Genomic DNA, 27,143 nt, shown 5'->3' with positions numbered 1-27,143 from the left:
GCAAAAGTGATGAGTTCAGAGGGTATTTTAAAACAATTGTTGTAGGTGATTTTAATGTCGATTTATCTGTTTCTGATATTAAAAGCTGACAACTTGTTGTACATGATGACCTCTCATGGGTTGGGAAATAAAATCACATCATACACTAGAGAATTTAAAAAACTCAAAGTCTTTGATAGACCATGTCTACACTGATCTTCCTGATGCCACTTGTAATGCCTCTGTTTTAATCACGGCATTGTCTGATCACCATTGCTCAGGTGGTAATTGTTAAGTTATCACTTCCTGGGAACACTAACCACCCAGGTTTTTACTTAGGCGATCATTTTCGGAGGGATAATATCCGTATTTTCAGGTATTTACTCATGAGAGAAACTTGGTCCACGGTCTATGAGGCAGATAAAATGGACGATAAAATGCGTATTTTTGGATCTTCCATATCGTATTATTTTGATCAAAGTATTTCCTGAGAAGAAAATTAGAATTCGTAAGAATGTCTCTAAAGGTAAAGTGTCTCTAAGTGTTGATCAACTGAAACTTCGTGACGAGGTCATCCAGTGGTATCACTTGACTAAAGATTTGGATTCTTCTGATGTGAGAAGACAGCATTATTTATCATTAAAACGGCAATATACAAGTCTAAAATTAGAATTGCAAAATCAGCCAAAGTGCTGGAGGAGATCCAGAACTCTCTTCAAATAAAGCAAAAAACTGTATGGGATATAGTGAACGAAAATAGGGGTAAGAAAAAGCACCAATGTTTCGTTCCTCAAACCATTAAGGATGAAGAGGGCGTTGATTGTGAGTGATCCAAAGCTGGTCTCAAATATTATTAATAATTTCTTTATAAATGTTTCCCATAATGGTTTCACTTCTACTGGGGGAGTTTTTTCAGATTATCTTCCCTGCTATAACACCTATTCTTTTTTATTTTTTTACTCCTGTTTGTAGGAAGGAAATGTCAGACATTATAAAATCTTTAAAAGCAAAGCCTTCCTCAGGCTATGACAACATGTCATCTAAACTGCTTAAGTCATGTTGGGAATCACTTGCTGAACCACTGTTGTGCATCTCGTTAACTGTTCTTTTGAAAGTGGAATCTTTCCAGATGTGTTAAAACTGGCTATCGTAAAGCCATTGCACAAAAGAGGAAAAAGTTGATGATCTCGATAACTTTAGGCCGATCTCCATTGTTTCAACGTTCTCTAAGGTTTTTGAAAAGGCAGCTTTAAGTAGATTATGGTCTTTTCTGATTCAAAATAACATTTTGTTCAGCAACCAGTTTGGATTTGTCAAAGGGGGGTCAACTGTCAATGCTATGTTTACTTTCATTGATAAAGTCATCAAAGGCTCTGGATAGAGGCAAGTCTGCTTCTGGTGTATTTTTCGATTTGCTAAAGGCATTCGACATGGTTTTCCTCATGAGCATCTACTAAAGAAGCTTGAGAGCATTGGTATACGTGGTGTCGCAAAGCAGTGGTTTTCTTCTTACTTGAAAGAACGTCGACAAGTTGTAGAATTGCCTTTTGTAGATGGAAACACTTTAAAGCATTGGCATTCTGATGTGCAAACTGTTAAGGCGGGTGTACCCCAGGGTTCCATTCTGGGTCCTCTTTTGTTTATTTTTATATATTAATGATCTTAGAAGATGTATCTCAGATGCCCACTTGTGCTTGTTTGCGGACGACACATCAATTGTGATAGAGAGCCAATGTCGTGAAATCATGGAGGTCAAAAACTTTTGTAGAATCTAACCGGATAGTCCAATGGTTCCAAGAAAATGGATTAGTTATCAACACTAATAAAACACATTACTTGAATTTGCTATCACAAGAAAGCATAATGATGACCTTAGTGTTTGGGTTGATGATGTAGAAGTCTTTTCTGAACAAAGCGTTAAATTTTTGGGCTTATCTATTGACAGAAATTTAAGTTTTTCCTGTCATATAAGCGACGTGGCGCAGAGGATAAGTTTCTGGAATATTTGTACTGCGTAGGCTTTCTCATTTTGTAAACACTGATGTTCTACTTACAACATATTATGCACTTATTTTTCCTTTCCTTTCTTATGCGGTAACCATCTGGGGTTCCGAGAGATGCAATACGCATTGTATCTTTGTCTTGCAGAAGAGGGCAATGCGAATTGTTTCTGGCATTCGTCAAAGAGAGTCTTGTAAATCTGTTTTTAAAAAGCTTAAAGTTTCTGACATTTCCTTGTGTTTACATTTTTTACACTTTGATGTTTTTTAAGCAGAACCATGGTATTTTTCAATCTCTTGTCCCTCAATCTGGATATAACCTACGAAACAAACAAAAACTGAATATTCCTTATCATACCACTTCCTTCTATAAGCATCACACCTATTACAGTGCCATATCATTGTTTTAACGCTCTCCCTGATCACCTTAAATCTAACTTGGATCTAAACTATTTTAAAAGAAAGCTCAAGTCATTTCTAATTGAAAATTGTTTTTATTCTCTATAGAAGAGTATATTAACGGTAGATAGAGTACCATACATAGATTGTTAGTAGTTTTTAGTTATATTTACTTTGACGCAAGCCAATGCATGTACTTTATGTTATTATGGCAATAAAGAAATTTTGACTTTGACTTTGACTTTGACAGTTGTTATTGTCGTGTCAACTGTGCCAAAACTAACGTAATCAAATTTTGTCTCCGTCAACAAGAAGACGAATACCGACCAATTGTGATGGCGGATGAATATATTATAGATGAAGCCGAATCCACCAAGTTTCTGAGGATGCACCTGGACCGGGAACTGACCTGGAGCGATCACATCGACAGAGTTCGCTCGAAGGTTGCCTCAGGCATTTCTGTCTTACGCAATCTAGCAAAATTCTGTTCGTTGGATGTACTGAAAACAGCCTACTTTGGCATAGTACATAAACATCTGGTCTACGGTTTGAGACTATGGGGCAGCTGTTCTATATACAAATTTGATAGAGTATTTAGAACACAAAAGAAAGCTGTCAGAATAATTTCGAAATTAAACACAGAGACTCATGTACAATTGCCTTTAGGGAGCTTGGATTGTTGTTGACTTTACCAATCCTCTATATTCTCGATGTCACCTACACTGCCGATTCAAATGTGAACTGGTTCAGGGCAAGGACACCTACCAGCACGAGACCAGAGGCAGGAACAACTTTAGAACTGAATACTTCAGAACGACTATGTTCGAACACTTGCCGTTTCAAGTTGGCGTCAAGGTAATCAGTAAGTTCCATGAAGATATCAAACGAATCAATAAACCTAAACAATTCAAATCTCGATTAAGATACTTTTTGTTGTAAAAGGCATTTTACTCTGTTGATGAGTTTACGATGGGCCGCTGAGATGAAAATTAGTATTTTATTATTATTATTTTATTTCTCCTTTTCTGATATCCAAAACATGCAAAATACAAATATATTGGTTCACACATAAAAATGTGGAATTGTGCCTATGATAACTTAAGATAGGCTTAGTTTATGGATTTTTAATCAATATCATGAAATGACGTTTGCAACACAATTTTGGCCATTGCCATTACTGCAAATAAAGAATTATTATTATTATTATACCTCTGAGCAGTTCTGTAATTTGTTAGTTTGTTATTATTCGTTGTCACTACGAGGCAACACCGCCCTGGAGAGTCAGGCGATTGCGCGTTAGAAAGAACTGTTACCACTTACGGTGAGTTAACAAAAAACTTGCTCAATTTAATATGTGTTCACAATTAAACGTTTTATTAAGTGATTTACAAAATTACACGCCCAAGATAATGACTAAGCTCCATAATGTGGCCAATGCCGAATTTTGTGGACCACACCGCCAAAACAAAAGTCAAGATGGTAATTTAGTAACAACTTTTTTCATACTATTCTTAAATTTATTTAGCACAAGTACAATTACAGTACACGTGTTTTGTATATGTTATATAAACATTTGGTCTTAATCGGATCACAAGTTTCCGATTTATAAAATTTATAAATCGGAAACTTTTAACGTTCCAAGTTAAAAGTTTTAATGTTCCAAGTTCGAGTTTGGTTGAAAATCGTCAAAAACCGGTATTTTTCGTTGTTATCGATATAAAAACTGGAAATTGTTAGTAAACAGTTTGATATGCATAAACGGAGAATAAACAAGTTAAATTTAAATATAACTCCCGTTATTGCAGCTCTATTAGTTAGTTCGTGGTAAACATTTAAACACGGATATCTGTACTTTTTGATTCAAGAGTAGACATCAAGATTTAGCTTTGGTCTTTATTTGTGATTTAAACTGAACTATTTTGTTCAATATTTGTATGTTATGATTACATTTTTTTTAGTTTAATACACTTTATATAAATGTAGATTTTAATTATTCCTGTATAAGCTACCCCCGGTTATTGGTACGAGTAGAGTCATTTTACTTTAAAGTCTGACATGATGTTTGATCTTTTGTTATTAGCTCAGAAGTACTACATTTTACCATTTTAGGACCTAATATTTCCAAATTTTTCGGTTACCCCCCAGAGAAGATATCTGAGTGCCCCACTGCTGCCGTGTAAAGCTGCGCGCCCACTGGGTCGGCACGGACGGTCGGTACGGGATTTTTTAAAAGTTAAAAACATTGAATTAAATGAGCATGCGTCCACTGCGTCGGCACGGCCGTCAACGGCGTTCCGCACCTTCGGCATGTAGGATACAAAGTCCGTAGCTACGAACTGTAGGACACTTCGGGACGGTCGGTTCGGCATTTTCAGCCTTCTACGCAGTCTGCTCTCTGTTGTGCTTGTGGTCAGTTGAAATCCGCAACAACGATGGATGTGAGTACACTGAGCGTGCTTGTTAAAAAATATGAAGAACTATACAATATGAGACACCCGGAATATTTTAACAATGTGAAAGGAGAAAAAGTCTGGGAAGAAATTGGAGCTACGATGAAACTACCAGGTTTTTTGTTTTAATTTTCTTAATACATTAGGACGTCAATAATCAGTTATAAGTTGATAGGCATAGATACAATTAGTCTTTTTCTCTATATAATTCCGCTTCTAGCATCAGTAATAGTGTTTAAAATTTGGCGTACTGAAGTACTCAAAAAACTTGAGGTCATCTTCCACAAGATCCGGGAAAAAGTGTGAAATTCACCACAAAACAATATTTTTCTGTTAACTTCTTCTGTTTTGGCGGAAGGCGGATGGAGGAGAGTGCAGAACGCCCGATCCAGTGCGCGCACCCCCTCTGAAAAATGTCGTGACGGCCGTGGGCGCGAAGCTTAATCTTCCTACCTCAAGGTTTCTCCTCCCACCTCTTTAACACCAACATATGTATGTTATTGCAGTTTATTTGGGATTCTGTATCTCTTATAATGTTATTTTGTTGTGTATTTAAATTTAGGATAACATAAACGATCATAGAGGCAAACTTCTTCTTTCCGCAATAATTCAGATGTAGGCCTTTACGTAAGAAATGAAATTTTCGGAATGATTCGAGATCGATAATATTCACATTGTTCATTCTGATGATTAATTCTCTGATATAGTTGTTAGCCAGAGCTATGTTATAATGCATCATATTGTCAGGTTTGACATCATACCTCGGAGAATCGTTGTGATGAATACTGTTCTGTTGTCACTCAGGACTTTTAATTCACTTTCTGTTTTTTTAAATATAACTTGTGAAGAATCAGCAAAGGTATTGTTTGCACCAGCCAATAAACCCAGGGGTTTTTTACGTGTCTTGCCAGCTTGACTGCAGACATATGGAATATCTGCACCTGGCTTGACCAATCCATCAACATAGATTTTTCCATTACTGAACATACCAACAAGCTTAGGTACACTCTTCCCCTGGCTGACAGCGTAAAAATCAATTTTGACTATTTCCTTACCACTTCTGCCAATCTTAACATTGGTATAATTTTTTAATTTACTTTTATAATTAGTTTTTATTCCAAAAGAATCAACATTTACAGCTTGATTTCTCTGATCAGTAATGGTAAATTTATTAAATCTATTTAACTTTGATATGTTAACAGGTTTTTCCTTGATTAAGTTTTTATTATTGACATTTCTATGTTTTTTATTGCAACAAAACACTCATTTGACTGCATACTGATGTCATCTTCAATATTCTACTGAGATTTAAACAATGAGGGTTTGAACATCATTTCTGATACCACATGAGAATTCAAACGTAGATACTTGTAGTTGTACCATAAGTAAGCTAATTGGGCTCTCTTTGTTATAATGTCTGCATATCTCAATGAGCAAGGCAGTGTATTGCCAACTGCCCCCAAACTGAACTCAGTCTCTGAGTTTACCAGCTGTAAGAGGATGTCTGTAAATAAAATAAAGTAATTGCCACAATCAACAGTATTGTTTGTGAACATTGACAACTTGAAGAGGAATTTCAGTCTGAAATCCAAGATATTTATTAACTTTTCTAGCAACAAGCTGTGCATGGGCAAGATTATCCAAGATTATCCATAACATTCTCTGTGAAAGTGCTCCCCTATTTTAGTGATATTTTTAGTAGGTACAACAACACATATACTTACTGAATTCACTCACCACTCAAGCTTAAGACAAGTAAGTTGAAACTAAGAAACTTTTATAAGGAAATTGTTTAATTGAAGAAAGAAAAGACAAGTAATAAGTGGTCTCACATATCATATGCCACATACACACACTTAAGCAATAATTTAAGCCTATTTCATCAAGCTATCATCACTCTTAATACTTTCTGAAGTGTATAATATCTAAGAACTTTATGTAACAAAACTAACGAAACACCTAAAAGAAATATTAAAGACTAAAATATAATCAAGACAGCACAAAGTAGACATATTGATGGCAAGTGGTTTACTGCCGACAGGAACTGCTGACTGCTGACACTGCCAGCTGTGCAAATTCCATCACTGACCTTTCTACTGGAAGCATTACACTGCATAGTTGGATACTGCCAATGTATCAAATAAATTTAATTAATTTACCAAACACCATGACAGATACAAATTTTAAATCAGGAGATGTGGTTTTTGCAAAAATAAAAGGATATAGACACTGGCCATCTAAAATCTCTCAAGTTATCAGAAAGGAAAATAACCCATTAAAGTTCAAGATATTTATTTTGCAACAATACAATTTTAGAAATGAAGGAATCTAGCCTTTTTTCCTACTCTGAATATATTCATAGATTTGGCATCTCACAACCAGACAATTTAAAGAATAAACTTTTTAACAAAGCTCTATCAGAGACAGAGCAAGCTTTTAATTGTATAGACAATAACCACTCAATAGATTAAGTAGACTGCAGTTCCTCAAGTAACCAGCAGGATAACATAGACAGCAGTGCTATTGTCATTGATTGTAGCCCTCATAGACTAGACACTGTTGAATATGTTGAGAATAATATCAAAGGTATTGAAAACATTTGTGACACTGACCTTGAAACATCACTTACTTTGGCAGCAGAGGTAGGCTCCGCTCTCCTTGCTGAAAATAGTAAGCTTAAGCAGGACCTGTTTGAAATTACTTTAAAAACTCTGAACTAGCAAAACATATTACTGAATCAACCGGCTTAGTCAAAAGTTAGAAGCTCAAATAGAAGAACTGGAGAAAGAAAAAACAGAGTTAATAGACAGAACCATATATTTGGGTGATACCATAAGGCAACTTGAACTGCAGCTCTTGAAAGAAAAGGAATTACGTAATGAACTAGAAATGTTGTACGTAGATCAAGATACTGAGAAAGAGCGGATTATTCATAATTATGAAAAAGAAAAGGCTTATTTAGAGACCCATTTACAACTCATTTACAACCAGCCAAAAAATCAAATATTAGCAATGTCAATCTTAACAAACCCTTAGTTAGAGACTCAAATACACAAACCCTCTCTACTGACTCAAACAGTATAAGTCATCCCTCATCCATCCTGCTCCAATTTGCTCAGCTTAAAATTCGCCAGGATCAACTGGAGCACCAGCTGACTGTACATATTCAGACAAAACTTTGTATCCATGCCACATCTTACGACAACTCGACCACAGAAGTTAGCCAAATCTGCGATAAAAACACTGAACTTCCTCTGACCAATACCAGGACTCACCGTAACTCGACCGCAGAATTCAGCCAAATATGCGATAAAAACACTAAACTTCCTTCCTCTGACGAATACCAGGACTCACCGTAACTCGACCGCAGAAGTCAGTCAAATTTGCAATAAAAACACTGAACTTCCTCTGACCAATACCAGGACTCACCGTAACTCGATCGCAGAAGTCAGTCAAATCTGCAATAAAAAACACTGAACTTCATCAGACCAATACCAGGACTCACCGTAACTCGACCGCAGAATTCAGCCAAATATGCGATAAAAACACTAAACTTCCTTCCTCTGACGAATACCAGGACTCACCGTAACTCGATCGCAGAAGTCAGTCAAATCTGCAATAAAAACACTGAACTTCCTCTGACCAATACCAGGACCTCACCGTAACTCGACCGCAGAATTCAGCCAAATATGCGATAAAAAACACTAAACTTCCTTCCTCTGACGAATACCAGGACTCACCGTAACTCGACCGCAGAAGTCAGTCAAATTTGCAATAAAAACACTGAACTTCCTCTGACCAATACCAGGACTCACCGTAACTCGATCGCAGAAGTCAGTCAAATCTGCAATAAAAACACTGAACTTCATCTGACCAATACCAGGACTCACCGTAACTCGACCGCAGAAGTCGGTCAAATCTGCGATAAAAACACTGAACTTCCTCTGACTAACAAGTTTGTTATTGACAAACAGCACTAACAAACTACGCAATGTCTCCTGACACCAACCACTAAATCTAGTTTTAGTAAAGGGCCTCCACACACTGCTAAGCTGCTATGAGAAAAAGAAATCTATGAAGAGTTGTTTGAAAGAGAGATCAAGATCTACGATACAGACTTATGGAGACGGACTTCTTTTTTAGAACGAACGACCCTCACTGTCTGCAAGATGAAACCATAACTACAGTTTCTTTCAAATAAAAAAGGGCACAGCAGAAATTTACATTACTACATCAGAACGTACGGAACTTGAAAATAAAAGGGACCGTCTTGATCAAGTCTTAAGTGAAAAAAGCCCTATTACACTAATACTCATCGACCATGGTCTAAAAGAGGCCGAATTAAAAGCTACAGGACTACCAGGATATTGTTTAGTTTCACACTACTGCAGAATTTAACATGCTTATGGAGGTGTAGCTATATTCCTAAAGGAAGATGCTACTTTACAGTTAGAACCAGTAATTGCTGAAGTTAACAGTAAAGAACTTATCTGCGAGCTTTCTAGTGTCACAGTTAAAACAGGATCCACAAAACTGACAATCATTGGAGTTTATAGACTTCCTCATGGAAACCTGGAAGAAGCTTTAAACACTATCTCAGCTAATCGATGGTCATTACCCCCATAATAAAGGACTCATAATTATATGAGATATAAACATAAACAGCTTAAAACCAAATATAAACAACAACAAACTGAAGAGGTTTTAGCCACACATGATATTACCTGCTACCAGAGTGACTCATAGATTATCTACCTCCATAGATTGCATCTGTACTAACCTACCCCATGACAACATTATAGTAGACATTCTGGAGACAGGTTTGTCCGACCATAAAGGACAGTTTTGCACACTAAATAGTGCAATAGACCAAACAATCAACCAATCAAAATTGAAAAGACAGATAACTCCACAGTCACTAGAGGTGCTCAGAATTAATCTACTAAAACATGACTGGAGAAGAGTCTATGTAGCAGATTCAGCTGACGATTCTTACAACTCCTTCCTCAGTATCTTGACAATGGAACTCAACAATGCGTGTCCATTTAAGAAAACAAGAAAAGAATAAGAAGAAGCGGCCGAATAATTGTACAGACTTAATAGTAATGCAACTAAAACAAGACTACCTCAAAGCCCTCCATACATATTAACTGACTGGCTGGTAAGATGATAAAATCATTATGGTTGAGAAAAAGAAACTTTATGATCTCAGATTGAAAGAGGTTCGGCAATCAGCAACAGCACAACAAATATTACAATCTGACAAAAAAATCTAAGACAGTTTGGCAAATAATAAACCATGAAAGGGCAGCAAATAGAGGAATGAAAGAAACTCAACCAATGAAACTGGTTTCGGCAGGAAGAGAAATAATCAAGCCTGAAGAAATTGCTGAAGAATGTAACACCTACTTCGCTAGCATAGCAGACAACACATTGAGAGAAGTTACACAATTAAACTCCAACACAAAAACAGTAATAGCAATACAAACTCCAGTTCACCAAAACCTTAGTTTCAATATAAGTAATGAAAAAGAGGTAAAAGACGTAATATCTTCACTAAAGAATAACACCTCTTGCAGTGTTGACGAAATATCAGCTAAATTAGTAAAATACTGTGTAGATGCTATCTTTACACCACTAACAGCTGTAATAAACAAGTCTCTCCAAACTGGCTGTTTCCCCTCTGTACTGAAAGAAGCTAAGGTGTACCCAAAGCTGAAAAAACCCAAACTGGAAATTACCGGCCAATTTCAATAATTCCCACCTTCTCTAAAATAATAGAAAAAATCGTATTGAAAAGACTGATGACCCACTTAATGAAATTTGACATTTTAACAAAAAGCCAGCATGGATTCATAAAAGGAAAATCCACAACCACAGCAGTGACCGCAGCATATTGAATTTATTATCAATCACCTTGACGACAATAAATTTACGACAGCTATACTGCTTGACTACTCAAAGGTTTGACTGCATAGGGCACAAAATCATCTTAGACAAGCTAGAAAGGCTGGGAATAAGGGGCACAGTAAATAACTGCGGAGTCAACTGGTAGAGCTGAGCCACATAAATAATGGAGTAATACAGACAGTTAGATCAGCCCCACGTTCAATAACCAGAGGTGTTCCACAGGGGTCCGTGCTTGGTCCTGTTCTGTTCATACTCCTAACAAACGACTACCCTGACTACATAAAAGATCACAGCTCTGTTGTTATGTATGCCGATGATACAACCCTACCCCTTCAAAGTGACTCCCCAGAGGATAAAGGCATACATAGCTCTAAACATGACATTTTACTACTGTTTCTCAAATGACCTAGCTGCAAACCCTACCAAAACAAAACAAATTAATTTTGGAAGAAGAGGAGAACAGTATCCTGTATTCCCAGACCTAAGCTATGAAGAGGAGACAGTGCTTCTTGGCCTAACTATAGATTCCACACCTGGGATCCACACATCGACACCCTTTGCAAAAAATTGAACACTGCCTTAGATGTGTTGAAAAGAATAAAAAACATAAGCAACAAGGAGACAGCAAAAATTGCCTATCATGCTCTTATGGAAACCCACCTGAGATATGGGGTCGTTGTGTATCATCAGCTTTAAATTTTAAGAGTATTAACAATCCAAAAATCAGCTGTGAGATGTTTAGCCAATCTGGATCATCGAGACAGTTGCAGGCCTGCGTTCAAACACCTCAGAATCAAGACTGTCACAGCAATCTATGTACAAGAACTCATACTTCTTGTGGACAAGTTAGGACTCCCTAGAGAACCCTGACTACACTACCACAACACAAGGAGCTAATTCATTATCCCACCAGTAAGACATCGCACAGCACTATATGAACAAAAACCAACGTCTCTGGGGGCACGTCTATTTAACCAGCTTCCAGAAAACTACAGACAGATGACAGGGAAGGAATTGAAGAGGAAACTTGACGTCTGGTTGACTGTGTATACTATTCAAAAATTCGCTGAAGAGCTCTAGTTTCAACAAAGACACTAATCACAAACTACAATTGTTCAAACCTGTACTAAAATAATTTATATGACGCACAACTGTTTTCTATGTTCAAGTTATAAAGAAAATTCTATTCTATTCTATTCTATTATAAGTGGCACATGAATCAAAGTATAGAAACATAAGCAATGTTCTATCAAACATAATCAGGCTCCAATGAGTTTCTTCTGTTTTATATAGGTTGTGTGTGTCGTCTGGGTCACTGTCACTAATTTGGTGTTGAACATCATGAATAGGAAAAAATATATTTGTTTTGTTATGTAATTCCAAAGGTTCTAAGAGGTGATCTTTATCTTTAAGGCATATTTAATGGCATGTGTTATTATGGTGTTCATTAACATAACATGAACAACATGCTGTTTTGTCAAGCCTCAAAACAGTGACACAATGTGGCATAATTTTACTGAATTGAGTCGTCTGTCACACACTTATTTTCCAATACTAAATAAATAAATCTTTACTGTCACAAACGTTCCATAATAATATAGTACAACTATAAAACAGATGACATTGTCAAATATAACCTACACTACTCTTGTTTGAGTAAATCCAAACAACCAAACACACGATATAATAAAACACGCAAAACAGCAATAAAACACACAACAATAAAACAGAGTATTAATTAACTTATCATAGGAAAGCAATTATGTCAACTTGTAGACCTACTTAAAAATATAAAAATCAACATTAACAAATAGTAATACAGTGCTTAAAATTAAAAAAAAACTCCATTTAAAGTTACTTATATTATAATATGGTTTTTAAAGTAACAACTCCCTAATGTTATCTCGGAATGCGCCTGAATACATTAATTCCTTAAACCTTTAAGGTAATTTATTGAACAAATTTTCCCCATGTACAAAGGTCTTTTCCACCATTTTCAGATGATCTGGAATATTAAAAATTATTTTTATACCTACTATTATGATTGTGTTTATGGTTTTCATGAAAAAGGTTATCGTAATTGGACTGCACTGTTAATAGCGTTTTGAAAATTATTAGGCTTGGTACAGTTAAAATTTTATGTCATTAAAGATAGGCTTACAAGAAGCCTTCCAAGGTGAAAATGTCATTATTCTTCAAATTTCTTCTGAATATAAAATTTTTTATCTACATCTGTTGAAAACCCCCAGGATTGAATAAAAATAAGTATAATATATGATTAAACATGTTTTTAAATCTATGGTATGTCTCAAAATAAGCCTTTGAAAGAATGCTGAGTTTAACTTTCTTAAAATAGTTTCAATGCACTTAGCCCAATTTAAATGCAAATTCAGTTCTATCCCCAAAACTTTTGGTGTTTTTACTAATAGAAAATCTCTGATATTAAAATTGTAAATGACTTAAATAATGATTTCTTAATTGAGGAGTGCAACATTTTATCAATTTAGTTTTTCTTGGTATAGTTTCAATCCATTTATTTCAAGCCATTCCTTTATTCAGTTATGGTTTCATTGATTTTAACTTTCAATTCGTCGTCATTCTTAGATTTAACAAGTGCAGTTGTATCATCTGCATAAATTGTTTGATACTGATAGAGCAATTGAGAGCGTATCATCAGTATTAGATTACTTGTTACAAGTATTTTTAAAGCAGTCTCCTCAGTTTGAGTAGATACAGAATTTGAGGAACATAAGACTGTTCTAGGTAGCTTTAGTAAACCTTGGAGTAAAGGCCCTTTTTGCATATCAGTAGTATTTTGTTTAATAATTTAGGGTTTTTTATTAAATTTAGTAGGGTTTTTCTATGCGATTTTTTTTAATTTCATTTAGAGCTATTTTGTAACTGCCCTTATTTCTCTTTGCTACTGATTCCAGTGTATACTTATTTTTATGAAACTCATTATAAGGACCCATATCAGTTATTTTTATTTTTGCAGTTTCATTTGTTGAAAAAAGTATCACTGTATACTTTATTCTATTAGTAAATTTATCAATATGATGTATTTTTACTCTTGCAAACACCAAGTCATTATTTTAAAAATCTGTTTCATCATTTATAGGTGACTTCGAGATTTCTACTAGTGTCATAGACATTTCAGTAAAATTATTTTATAATAAACATTAAATTATAAGATCAATAAAAACAAAAAATTCTATCAATGTCAAGTACTAGTGTAAAAAAGGACACAATGATTCAGACAGACAGGTCACTCCTGTATCAAGTGATTGTATTTTCATGTAATTTATGCTCTGTCTCTGTGGCTTCTTGTGTACTAGATAATTTTATAAGCTGTACTCTTGTAGGCCATCGTTTAAATTTATGGGTTTATATTTTAATGTATGTTTCTTATGCATATTTAACTAAACTACGACTTTGTCAATACATTGTTGTTATTTGGGATGACAATGAAATATTCTTGAATTGGTTTCAGGTATGAAGACCTCTGCTACCATTGTCAAATTGAACCGGTACTTAGATGACACATATCTAGGATGGAAGAAAAATGTGATGGATTAGTGGAAAGAGAATCATGTCTATGGGATGATGAGCAAGTTGATAAAAATAAAGATTTAACATCATGGCTACTTTAGTTCCATGTGAATAACTTTTTTCTAAAGCCTGAATTTTTTTAACAGAACGTTTATCAAGACTTAGTTCAACATGGGCAGAGAAACTACTGTTTTTGAATGAATATCTGGATTCTCTTTAGTAAACAAAAATAATACAATTTAGTTATCTATAAGTTCTGCAAGTTTAAAAATCTACTGTTATGGAATTCATTTTCTTGCTATTAATCTGATATGAAGCTATACTGTACAATTTGATAATATATGCTTAAACAATTTATTTCTTTGTGAATAACAATGAGCATTTTGATTATATAGTGACAAAAATATTTGTAAGTATACATTGTGCAATTATGTACGTCATTTGTATTAGAATTTGTTTTAGTCACTATCAGTTATCAATTAAATATCAAATATGTATGTTTGTATATTTCACAACGGTACATATTTTTATAGTTAAATATCACTGTCCAATGTTTTTACTTGACACTTACAAAATGATGATAAGTTATAGCATTATTTCAATCTATTTTATAACCAAACATTTATTTCATATCTGTAATTATATTTTTAATGTATTATTATCCAATTTGTGTGTTCTTCATATACATAATAGCAATTTAAATAACACATATTTTACAGTTTTATTTTACAGTCACATTCCCAGTTGGGCAAATTAACAAACATTATTGTGAGGATACATTTAACAAAAAGAACTTTTAGTCTACTAAGGGTTTGTATATAAATCACGTTTTATAAAAAGAGCCTAGTGTTTGTTACTTTAATATAATAATACTTAGAGAAACTTTTTATTTCTTTGTATTATATATTCTATAAGTTTTATAAAGCATTCCTTAGGTTTAATTATATTTAAAACGCAACAACAATTTAAGTTTGACTATCTTTATGTGTATCTATAGTTGTGTAATGATTAAATGTATACAATTACAAAAACTGCAATAGTTTGTTTAGTTTTTCCTTATTAACAATATAATTTAGATTTTATATGTATAATTACTTCTCAGTGATAAAATTGTATAAACGATGAATCAAACATATTATTATAAAACCACATTTAAAAGTTTATAATCATAAAGAAATGTGATGAGTATGGTTAGATTGATTCTTGAAAGTTTGTACTTAATGAAAGCTATCTCAAAATAAATAATAACTTAGCAGCTATAATGATGAAGTTTGAATACTTAATAATAGTAACAAAGTCCATAACTAAATAATGGTCCATTTTTTAGTAAATTTATTTCAATAATGTTTCGTAAGCAACAGCAACTGGAAAACGTTAAATGAACGTTGCGCAACAACGGTCAGCCGTCAACAGTTGCTGAACTAACACATTCCACAACCTGTTGTCGGTTGGCAGAATATCGTCACAACGAGTTGCCACTAAACTACAATCTCTATCTCATAGTGCAATAAAACCCACAATTTATATAGTTTAAATCACACTTTAATATGGCAATATGACATAGGTCGAATATAACATTCTAATTGTTCATAGCCTCACGTCAGTGGTACCACCTTGATGTCGGTCTACATACCGAATAGTTGTTGACATTAACGGAGATCGTGTAAAAATTTGGATTATTTGTGGTTTTTCATTGCCTCAGGTTGGAGCGTCAATTAACGGAGTTCAAAATCTCAGAATATTTTTCATGTGCATAGGTAAACAGTAACCCCTCGTATGTGGCAATTGCTACAGTTCTAAAGTGAATTTAAATGACAGCTCTTGGGCTAAAACCTTAATACGTTTATGTCCTCTCATTTACTCGTTTCTGAATTACCTGCATGGCTGGATTTCAACACTTCCCTCCTCTAGAACAGTGATGAGAGAGATGTTTGCTGGTTACCAAGTATGAAATATGCACAATAACAAGCCCTCTAGACTGTCTGGAACCTAGCCACTTTCGTGTTAAATCCTGTTACTTCCCAGTTGCTGTACTTCCTAATTTTGAGTATTTTCAATGATGACAACTAACCTATTTGTCTATTGTAGAAATAATACTCTGTCAGATGTTTTTTGCAATAAAAATTATCTGAGAAAACAATTTTAAAGGGTCGAAACCAATAACAATTATTTTTAATTTTTATATACATTAATTTTTATTTATTGGTTAACTCCGTTTTATGACACATTTAGAAGTTTATATATCTCACTATAAGTTACACATGGAAAAGGTGATAGAAAAAACTGACTAAAGTAAATTATGTTTAATTGTTAACAAATAAGAACTGAACAATGTGAGCAAATAATTAAACTATTTACATTACATTTATTTGATGATAAAAATTATGGAAGTTAATGAAACAGGAAAGCTAGACAAAAATTTACATGGCTGATTAAAAAAAAGAAGTAAGGTAAATTTCCCCAACTTACAACACACATTATTTATTAACAGTGATACTGTAAATATTTGTATTACAATTTAAAATACAATAAACATGTGAACCCTAAAAACAGAGGATTCCATTAGATCATAAAATATATTGTTATTTTGACTTTTAAACAGAGCAGGTATAATATATCCAGGGAATAAGATATCCACTAAATTAATGGTCAATATAAATTTTATTGAATCTCGTTTGAACATAAATATTTATTATGAATAATCCATCGTTAAACAGTTCTTCATAGCAAAAGTAGATTGTATTTGACTAATTCAATCTATTATATTACATACAATTTTCATTATTCACTTCACTGTGGTAGGAAAATTTGCTGTGAATAGGATTTTTCTACACTTTCATATTTTTATACCACATAATGTTTGTTTGAGATTTAGTGCAATACCAACTTCTAGTCATCCGGAAAATGAGGATCTATGTACACAGATAATTAAATCTTTCGTTGTTCTAAGGTCTTGTTAAAATAAATACACATGTAGTACAAGCATAAGTGTATCTAGTGATCAAGTATGGGGAGAGTTGCCACTAATGAGGGAAAGGGGATAAAATAATACAAAAAAAAGGCAAGTTTCAAGCCCTTTTTAGAGGATATTTTTGTCTTCTGTTATGCTATACTTATAACTAATAGTTATAAGTTTTACTTAAATGATAATTTAAAAGTTGCAATTTATTTAGACGTGAGGTATACAAAGCATTGAAATTTAATCACTTAAGAGATATTAGTATTTTAGGCTTTTAATAAAACAAGACTTTTCATGGAATCTCAGATTTTTCAGAAAACTGATTTAGTAAAAGACTTAATACTTAGGTTTTCTTTACTTTTTTGTCACTACAGCTGCTATGAGCACTCATCATCACAAATATCTTATACATGGCAAGCAACAATATCTGATTTCAACTTGAATCCTTAACCCTTTGGCCTCAGTAGGCCACTAAATTTGCCTCTTAATGGTCTCTGTGAAATCATAGATAAGTTGTTCTCTCAGCTGGCAGGTCAAGGGTAGTTGCCATATACGCCAGGCTTTCTTTAAGTGTGTGCTGCGGCACCCTGGAGCACCTCGAAATTCTGCCATGGGTACCGTGGTTGAGCAACAGTGATTAAGAGAAAATATCATATTGTGTGAAAAATTAAAAATATATATTTGTTACCTTCATGGTACACTACATTTATATTGTCATATCGGATTATTTAATTACCATTAATAAATCTACAGCTCCATAAATTACTTTTATGATAAGACAATTAAGCAGAAACAAAAGAGATGGCTACGCCATTGCATGAATAAAGTTTTGGTGAGATTACTCGCAGGCGGACTCACCAATATTTCTTGGAAAATGTTGCCTTGACGATACACATCACTCCACCCAGACAAGCCAATAAGCATGACTTTGACTGCCAAAAATTTTTTACAACATATAGTCTGCTGATAGTGGCAGTTCAATGACGGGTCGAAAATGGGATTTCAAGCTCCATTCGAGCGAAAGCGACCATTGCAATTTGGATCCATTGCATGATCCATAGAGAAGCATTAGCTGCTGAACATCTCATTAAGGAACTGCACGATATACTTAAAATTGTTTGTTGGTGAAATCTACCACATTAAAAACACTCCTAAAAAGTAAGATCTTTTTAACAAATGTATAAAGACATAGGATGTGATCACTCATGTTTTATTCTACAGTAGTTCTTGTTCGTTGTCTCTTGATAACCTCCTCTCTAGGGTGTTTGAGCTGAGAAACAAAATATATGTTTACCAGAAGGATATTAACCGGTTGCCAGTAAATTTATGCATAAACACTTTCCGTCGAAGATAGCTTTTCTTATTGAATTGTTTACAAAGTTGAAGATACTAAGTAATTGCAAGAAAAAAATACAAACATCTTAAACCTGTCAGACAAAGTGGAAGATTTTAAAAGAAACTCGATTTGTGGAATGCTGCCATGGCTAAAGGTAAATGCACTAGATTCTCTGTCCTGAAACAGGTTTTTTTAAGAAAGATCTTTCCAAACTGAGTGTATTTTGATGAATATACCTATCAACGATGCAAACTCTATAATATGGGTATCAAATCCATTTAACAAAGAAATGCATCTAAACGTTAAAGAGAGTGAACAACTGGTTGAATTCCAACAGATACTTCATTAAAAACTACATTCAAAACGAGTTCATTGCTATAGTTTTGGTGTAACGTCGAAAAAAGTTAACCCGCAAATTGCCAGAAAAGCGTTGTTTGTGTTGACACCCTTTGCTACTCCCCACCTTTGTTAGGCAGGCTTCTCAGCCATGGCAGACATCAAATCAAAATACAGACTAAATTTAAAAATTGAAAAAGAAGAGTGTTGCAGTTTTGAACATAAGTCCAGATTTTGATTTACTAATTAAAAGAAAATATCTCACCCTTCACACAGACTTGGCAAAGTCTGATGGGCTTGTGTGAAACTTAAAATGAATATTACGAACTGTGATGAATTTGAGTAAATTAATCTGTCTAATTAAACTGTAATTTTTGTGAAGCAATCATAAAATTATTTAAAGAATATTAAACGCTTTTTCATTTTCTTATTTCCCTCTATATATTTACTTGTACGATTCCAAGTCTAACAATAATATAATCAAAGTGTTCTTCTTTAAAAATAAATAATAGTGAATATGTGAATTATAAGGTCACAATACTTTATTGTTATTCTTCATCAACTCTATTGAGATGAGCTGAGGGGGTGAGATGCCACGGAAATAAGTACAAACGTAAAGGGAGTCTTGATTTCAAAAAGTTTGGGGAACACTGATGTACGAAATTAACCTGACATGCATTTAAATGGCAGATTTTGACCTTCAACCCATTAAATGACTGGGATTAAATGCAATTTTTAAACACTTACACTGTATAATATCTTTACGTTAAAATTCTTCAGTTGGTTATTTATTCTTTTCTCATAAAAGTAACATATAGTCTATAATTTAAGCTATTGTTTTACTAATTTTGCTAAATAAATATACAATTAGTCTCAAGTAAGTCTGTAATGTCAACAGAATATAAGCTTGTTTTCATATTTTTAAGTTAGGCTCCACCGAATTCACTAATATTTGAATAAATTGACAGGATACACTTAAGCAGCTATAGTGGTATTGACACTCGGACAAAAATAACTGTAAATGATGTTTGCTATGGTATGTGCTAGTTAATTATTAATAAGTTCCATATTTGGCAAAGAGATGCCAAATAGGCAATTAGACATGTCTGGAAAAGAATTGAATATAATACTGCATATTAAAATGGGCCACTTAATGTGGCCCGCCAATCTGAGGGCTGGATGTGTTGATAATGCTACGTTCTGACAAAGAAAACGGTCATGGCCACCCATAACGGCCCCCAAGCTGAGGGTACATTAATCATCTTTATTTTTTATCCCTATTTCACATTTTTGTACAGCCTGCTTGTACAAATGTGTTGATAATGAAGGAACAAGAAAATGAAATTACCAAACTGAAAATAATCAAACAATAACAATATACAACCTGATAATAGATTATAATGGCTTATGGTAGATGATCAATTTGAGATTGATTATTATAAAAGAAACACATTTAGACATTTTTAGTATCTCATTATTTCTGAATGTAAAACTCAAGCAAGGAAACAAAACAGAACATAAAAAATGTGAAATCAACGATGCCTTTATTTTCCACAGACAAAACAGGTACACACCAATTGAATGCCACTTTCAAAAAGTGACTTGTAGCCAGAATGAAAATCTGGCACTATTTAAATCTACCAAGGAAGGAAAACCTTAAATGTCAGCTCTTATTGCTATAACGGCTTGACATCTTCCTAAAGTCAGATCTAGGACCCACTAACTGTGTTATATACGAAAATTCTTTGCATTTTTATATATTTCAAATTGAATTAGCCATCCTGGTAAACCCACAAGTACCCAGGTTTGCCTCCGGATGGGGGAATTCACTGTACTTTAAAATCTTATAATTTAAAATAAGACAATACACTTCAAAAATTATTTCATTTTGAAGACATATTTAATTTACGCGTGATCTATAAAAAATTGTACCTACATCAGAGAACTTACTAATGTTGAAAATGACTTAATTATCAAAATTAGCAGATATGGAAGCATATAAACACATTCAGTTCTGGGTACTCGTTAGCTCACAAGGAAGTGAAGACAAGCAATCTCATTAGTTTCTGTTTGAAACAACTTAACAAAAATATAGCCCAGCAGGAAAATTGTTTTAATTAATTTAATGCGTTTATATATATATATATCTTTCTAGACTTTCTTATCCAAAACCTTTCAATCTAAACTAGATATCTGGTATTAATTCCCTAAAATATTTCAATAATTGTCTGCAGTAAAACGTAATTCAACTTGATCTAAGTTGTCTAGGTTGGATGGGTATCACAGTGCAATACTTAAAAAAAAAAAACTATAAATGCATTACTATTTATCCAATTGCAATGTTGCCTTTAAGTTATTATAACTTTTACACAAAAAAGAGTATTCAAATGAATATTTTATAACATGTAAAGTTACATGTGTTGTTAAGAGTAATGATGTATAAAGAAAAAATGAAAAAAGTGTAAATGATAAAAAAAATCAACATGTAACAATTTCTTATTGATATTTGTCTTGGTAAACAAGATGAAACATTTCATAAATAACATTTCCAAGAGTCTTTATAAATATTTTGTTAACCAATTCTTTGTTTATAAATTGTTTGTTAACAACTTTAAAATTGCTTAGTTTATTTTTGTGCATTGATAATAAACCTGAAACAAACATTTGTATGGCAAACTTAATTTACTAACAGGCACTTAATAAAAGATTTTAATCTAGATAAAAACTTAGCTATGTTGAATACCAATAAACATTTGTCAGACAATATAATTAGTTTACACATTATTTACTAATGACACAGTAGTTTTTACACAAATAACTTAATTTAAAATAACTCAAATCTATGGAGTGACTCAATGTTCATACTTACAGCTGTAATATCTGAATAGCAAAATTATTGTATATGTACATTCTTTATTAATTTAAAAATCATTTAATTCAGAGGCATTTTTTTATTTAAGTGCACTTTGTTTTAATGACGCTCTTGGGAGAGTTAATACAAAATATGAGATGGATATTTAATTATTCATAAAGTCTCCCTCCATCACAGACTAAGCTAATGTGAAAATTTTAAATTGTGTTGCTGTTTTGTAAGGAAGATACTCAAGCGTCAAAAGAAAAATGTTGATAAATGCTTTGAAATTACAGAAAGGGAATTGATTGTTGTAAGGATATATCCTTTCTCTAGGAGAAACTAAGGACATTCTCCCAAGTACACAACTATCTTTCCATGGATTAACTCTACAACTGAACCAAGGGAGGCATGGAAAATTTACGAGTGAATAATATTAACAATACTGTTGTCTATGATATTCCTTATTACCTAAATTGTTCAGAAATTTCATATAATTCTGTCTAATTCACATAAAGGAAGAGGATTGTAAAATTAAGCCTGGGAGATATGTTTAATGAAAGAAAAAATCTATTTTTCAATTAACCCATATTCTTTCATATTTCAGTTTGCATTAAATATTTCTCTTGTTATGATTTTTCCAATGATTAAGGTAACTGGCCTAGGTAAATCTATGAAGTTTCATTGATTAAAGAAAAGTAGCTACTAATCTCCCAATAGGTCTGCTAACAAACTAAAATCAATAATACAAAATAACAGTACACTAATGAACCATAGTCTCACTATTCAGAGAAAGGATGAGAAATAAATACTTTTAAAAATTGGATATTCATGAAACTAACTATATTAATATGTTTGGTTATGTTTATCATCAGCTTTGATCAAACTTGATTGGCATTCTCAAAAGAGTAATATGATAACAACCCTATAGTCTTGTTTATTTTAGGAACTTGACATCTCTTCCCTCCTTTATATTTTAAACTGCTGATGACAAAACTTTGTTTGTATCCTAATTGTTTTTGTGGAATTTTTCTTCAATAGTACATGCTTATAAAAGGCTAATGAGGACTTTGCAGAATTTATAACAATAAACGATAATAAAAATGACACAAATCCTTATGTAGAGATTAAACAAGTTGTATGTTCCTAATTCATTTAAAAGCACTAGTTATTAACAAAGCAATTTGTTCAAATTTTACTGCACAACATCTTAAGAGATTAACACAATATGTCCTAATTGCTTTTGATCTAATAAAATAAAATAAAGAAAAGTGCATTGGCTTCTTATCCACAGATAACATTTAAAATAGGTTTTAATAACTGTTTCTAAGTAAACATAGAACAGTTTTTTATTGCTGTTCTAATTCTTCCAGATTTTAAACTAAATGCTCTGTGGTAATGTAACAAATATATTTTACAAACAATTAATAAGAACCACTGCCAATAAAATTATTCTACTAAAAGTAAATGTGAATGAATGCACATAGGCATAAAAACATATTTTATGAAGTTTTTTTAATTATTTAACTAGCAAACTACAATGTATATGTTCATGGTTAATATTATTCGTTGATTTATTACAAATATCAACAAGCAGTAACAATTTTTAATGTCAAGTAAATGCTCAAACGTGAGTCAATGTTGTCAAACTCTCTTAATAATAGAGATATAATTAATATTTTCACCATGCTTCCTAAAAACCAACTACTGCAAGGGTTGTGAAATTGATACAGAGAATCAAAAGTTGAACAATAAATAAAATCAAGATAACAATTCAATAGTATATAAGCCAGAGTGTCTGTTGAAGAGAACCACAACACTAGAGATAAATGTGCCAGTCCAGAACTAAGAGTAATGACCCTGAGAGGACTCTTCTGCTATATGTTTATAAAAGTATAAACAATAACATCATAATTTATATGATCAGCTGTTAAGCAAGATCAGTGCATGCCAGCTGAGACGAAATCCGAGACTTTCTAGAATAGCTGTACGAACAATTGCCACCCGGGATGGATGCTGCTGTCTGCACTTCTCTGTAATTGCATAAAAACATAGTATGTAATAATAAAAAGGGTATGTAATTAATTAATATACATAAATTAAAATAATATTGATAAACATAGTGTTAAATATAAGGCACATAAACATTCATAAAATGCCAATTTCCTATTTAAAAACTTCACACTATTATAATAAACCTTCATAAATGGCATAAAGATATATTCATATCATTGTAATTGCTCTAAACATGAAATACGATATACTGCTTCATAGTGATATTTTATTGTTTAAATTGGAATCCATACAAGTGCCGTGAATATACAGGAATATGTAAAGGTAATTCATTTACATCTGCAGGGAAGCAAAGTGAAATGCCTGTAGCAATAATTCATTAACCAGTTTTATGTGTCATTTCATCAGGTGACCCATGATACTGTGTACGGATATAGATGGACAGAGGCAGACTGCCAGTAACTACCACAGCTGAATGGTAAACTGCAATGCTTAGATGGTTCTGCAGAGACCAGCCAGATATTTGCTCCAAAGTGTATTATTAGCCTGGTATTTGCTTTGAAGTGTATCATTAGCCTGATATTTGCTTCAAAGCGTATTATTAGCTTCATAATTGCTTCAAAGTGTATCATTAGCCTGGTATTTGCTTCGAAGCGTAACGTTACCTGATATTTACTTAGAGGCATATCATAATGTGGAAAACTATTTAGACTGTATTTGTTTAAGTTACTTGAAGACCTAACATCCAAAAGTTTTTGTCATTAATTTCTATTTTTTACCGATATGTTAAATTAGTTTTTTAGAAGTTAGATTTTATTAAAAAGAAATGATTTTTGTATCAAATTCAAGAGGTGACAAGTCAGGGGATCTTGCGGGCCACTCGATTTCATCCCTTCTACCAATCCATTGATTTGGAAATATTTCATTCAAATAAGCACGGACATTTAATCCATAATCCATAATGCGGAGGTGCACCATCTTGCTGAAACCAAACTTGATCGAGATTGTCAAAAACTTGGTGAATCACCGGAACAATCTGTTCTTCAAACATCGTTTGATAACCATCAGCATTAAGATTTCCATTAATTGTAAAATGGTCCTAAGAACTGACCTCCTATGATCCCAAGCCATTCATTAAACTTTTCTGGATGTTGTGTGTGTTGTTTCTTCATCCAGTGAGGATTGATATTAGACCAATAACGACAATTGTGCTGATTGACATTACCGTTTAACATAAAAGTCGCTTCGTCAGAGAAAACGATATTATTCAGTCCAATCGTGTTGTTGCCTATGTTCGCCATCATAAGTTCGCAAAACTCTGCCCTACGATCAAAGTCATCTTCTGACAGTTCTTGGACTAAATTAATTTTATACGGTTTTGTAATGGTTCTGATGCAAAACTCTAAGGACCAATCTTTTAGATATACCAACAGTTTGAGAGATCGAAGTTGTTGAAACATGAGGATCTTCCACTACAGATTGTAAAACATCCAATGAAAGGTCCTAGTTTAAAGCTGACCTTGGCCTTCCAGGTTTGGATATTAACTCTGCCAGTTTCTTCAAAACATTGAACCGTTTTATAAACGACAGATTTTAATACAGGGCTGCGATCTGGGAAGGTTTCGTTAAACAAATTTTTTACCTCTTCGTAATATCTAATTCTATCGCCAAAACCACGCCTCATTAATAAAGTAATACGCTCAAATTCACTTAGCTCCATTGTCAATGGAAACAATTCTTGACTTGAAGAAGACTTGCACATACTAAAGGACTGCTGGGTTACAACTACATGTCAAAAGGCAGTCAGGCATCAGGGCAACTGATAAGGCTTAAGTCAGGGGTTTTCCCAAAACAAGTAAGATCAGGCTAACTATATAGCGTACCGTTATTAGACTCCCAAGGTATTTTAGTTTTTTAACACATTGAACCCTAAGCCTATAACACCGAATTTACTCAGTATACTGACGTTTTTTGTGATTTAAGAAATTTTTCTAAATTATGAAGGTCTTATAATATATATATAGGTCGTATATATATATATATATATATATATATATATATACAGGGGTGCTGAAAAGTCCCGGGACGGTCTAATAACTTTTGAACTAATTACAATGTAAGAACCAAAATTTACATCAAGCTTTTGCTCATATAAAACTATTATTTTATGTATTTGACCATGATATCCTGCTTATGGGGGACGTCCCGCTAGGGGTTGGTGAAAATTCTTAAATAGAAGCATAGGTCGAGTCGTACATCAAATTAAAGCTCTTTTTAATTGAAACATTTTGGCGAAAATCTGACGTAAAACAGTTGACGCATTACAAAATGGCGGACACTCAAAGATTATAAAATACAGAATTTTTCAAATGCAAACATTCTGGTTGTTAGAGAAAACTGAGACACTTAATCTTTTATTTTACTTCTTTTACTTCAAATCACTTACCAAAACAGTTATAACAAATGTTCAAAGTGTTTGCCTTCAGTTTGCTGACAATATCCCAATCGATTGTAGAACGCTGATATCGCATTGTTTATCTGGAAATTCCTTATCAGCAGGTAAGGTATTTCCTTCCTTATCTGGGAAAAGTATCATTAAACAGATGCCTTAACTCATCACATGATCTAATACGGTCACCAAACCCGCGCATCATTAATAAAGTTATTCTTTCTCTCTCGGAAAGCGCCATAGCAAAATAAACTAGCACTACTGAAACTACTTGCAAAATTAGGGCTTGAAGACTTCTAAGTGACTGAGTTGATAAAACAACTGTATCTGTCAGCTGGCAATTTCATTGTTGTCTTTTTGGTCTTGTTTGCTCCAGCTGATTACCTTCCCCCATAAGCAGGATATCATGGTGAAATACATAAAATAATAGTTTTATATGAGCAAAAGCTTGATGTAAATTTTGGTTCTTATATTGTAATTAGTTCAAAAGTTATTAGACCGTCCCGGGACTTTTCAGCACCCCTGTATATATAGTTTATAATAATATATATTATTAAGAATTTGTGTATAAAACCAGCCACATGCCAAGAATGCATTCATAGAGAAACATGTGGCAACCTGAAATGACAACTTGCTTTGCAGTGCCCAGTCAGTGGTTTTCATGTCACAACTTGATTTGCTGTGCCCAGTCAGTCAGTAGTTTTCCATGTTACAACTTGCTTTTCAGTGCACCAGATAAGCCAGTTGCCTGAATGTCTTGGTTGTGTAAACATCTCAGCACATTTTTAATCTTATATTATTATTTGTTCAGTCTTAGTAATGTTATAAAAGTGTACATTAATACTGTTTTAAAACTTATCTTAGTGTATATAGTTACAAGTGATTTGGGTGTGTGTTTTTTTTATTGGTGCC

At 33.3% G+C, this 27,143-nt stretch overlaps 1 protein-coding gene across 1 annotated transcript in view; it reads right to left on the bottom strand.

Annotated features, from left to right (window-relative positions):
* Positions 1-16,575: 16,575 nt before the first annotated feature.
* The window catches only part of LOC124369529 (MAP kinase-activated protein kinase 2), a 71,351-nt gene continuing 60,783 nt past the window's right edge, over positions 16,576-27,143 (bottom strand). The window contains exon 9 of the mRNA XM_046827551.1: positions 16,576-23,802. The gene's annotated coding sequence lies outside the window, so the exon portion shown is untranslated. The remainder of the gene's footprint in view (positions 23,803-27,143) is intronic.

The sequence above is a fragment of the Homalodisca vitripennis genome, chromosome X (genome assembly GCF_021130785.1).
Source record: "Homalodisca vitripennis isolate AUS2020 chromosome X, UT_GWSS_2.1, whole genome shotgun sequence".
Lineage (NCBI taxonomy): Eukaryota > Metazoa > Arthropoda > Insecta > Hemiptera > Cicadellidae > Homalodisca > Homalodisca vitripennis.
This window is presented reverse-complemented; position numbering and strand designations above follow the sequence as displayed.